We start from the raw sequence: 1,410 nt of genomic DNA, 5'->3' as shown, positions 1-1,410 counted from the left end.
ATCCTCAGGTTGAATCTCTGTAAGTGTGATTTTCCCTTCAGAATATCTACTTGTAAAATTGGCCCATGACCTTTCCTCTCACGAAGCTGACAACATGGACAGAACTGTCTGCATCACTGTGAAGTATTAGAGATATTTTTACGGTGGAAGAGACCCTCTGTCTACCAGATATTGATTTTCCCCTTGCTATTGAATCTTCCCATCAGTAGGGGAAAATAACTTTTTTGATCAACTTTCACTTCAGTTTCTGCCCCATTTCTTGGCTCCCCATACAATAATCTTCTCGGGAATATGCCCATATTTGCTAGCTCCAGTGCCTTTCCTCACACACTTTCTTGAACTAAACTGAGTCACATTTTCATCCTACTCTCCCAAAACTGTTCTTACCAGAGTCTCCAGTGAGCTCCACGATTCTGCACGCAGCGGCTCATTCTTGGTCTTCAGCTCCCTTGACTTACTCGCAGTATAGAACATCACAGATCCCACTCCTCTCGGGAACATCTTCTTCACCGACATTAAGTATTCCACACTTCCCTCCATCTCGTTAGTTTTCCCTTTCCAGTCTCGTTTGGGATTCCTCTTCACTTCCCTGCACTCAGCACACTGCAGTTCCCCAAAGCCCATTCCTTGGCCCTTGATAACGGGCACATCACAGAAAACCAAAGGGAGTGGCAGTTCTCACCTCTAAGTTCCTGACAGAGAGTGAGAAAAAATATGAGCATTTTTGTGGCTTGAGAGATGCCTTTATCACCACCTGGGAAGGGTAGATTTCTTTTACCATCTTCATGTCTACCCTGCATGGCGCCTCACACAGAAAGGATACCCAATAAATAGTTACTAACCCAATGAAGGGATGAATGCTGCATTTCGCCTGTTTCTAAGACTATTAACACAAAACAAAGAATCAAGAAACAGATCAAGTCAGTGCACTGCCAGACACTTTAATGAACTTAGTGTCTTCTGTCTACTGCCTCATGAAATAGATGTTTTAGTTGGAATCTGTGACTGAGGAGGTCCACTGGACATTGAAAGATGTGTCTTCTTTTAGATACAGTGGAAATAAATGGCATCGTTCCCTAAAGGAGCCAAAGGAATCTTTAGAGTGTAAACTTAGTACCTGCCCCAGTGAGTGAATCTGGCCAGGTTATCTGGTAGTCGTTTTCTCATCATAAAACAGGGATGCTGATTCTTGTTCTACATGTTCTTTTAAAGGGAAACCTTACCGGGAGGGAGAGAGAGAGAGAGAGAGAGAGAGAGAGAAGATGCATTGAATAGGGCAAAGGGCTATCCAGCAAGACAAGAGTGATGAGTTGGGTGTTTTTTTTTTTTTTTTTTAACTAATCTGGAAAGTGGGTAAACATGGCTTCCTGATAATGACTACAGAAAAACAAAACAAAACAAAACAAAACA

At 42.5% G+C, this 1,410-nt stretch overlaps 1 protein-coding gene across 1 annotated transcript in view; it reads left to right on the top strand.

The window, feature by feature from the left end:
* Nucleotides 1–1,410, top strand: part of COL6A5 (collagen type VI alpha 5 chain) — an 84,683-nt gene that overhangs the window by 57,138 nt on the left and 26,135 nt on the right.

Source organism: Tupaia chinensis, unplaced genomic scaffold (genome assembly GCF_000334495.1).
Source record: "Tupaia chinensis unplaced genomic scaffold, TupChi_1.0 Scaffold000601_1, whole genome shotgun sequence".
Classification (NCBI taxonomy): domain Eukaryota; kingdom Metazoa; phylum Chordata; class Mammalia; order Scandentia; family Tupaiidae; genus Tupaia; species Tupaia belangeri.
The sequence above is the reverse complement of the archived record's forward strand: the minus strand, read 5'-3'. Positions and strand labels throughout refer to the sequence as shown.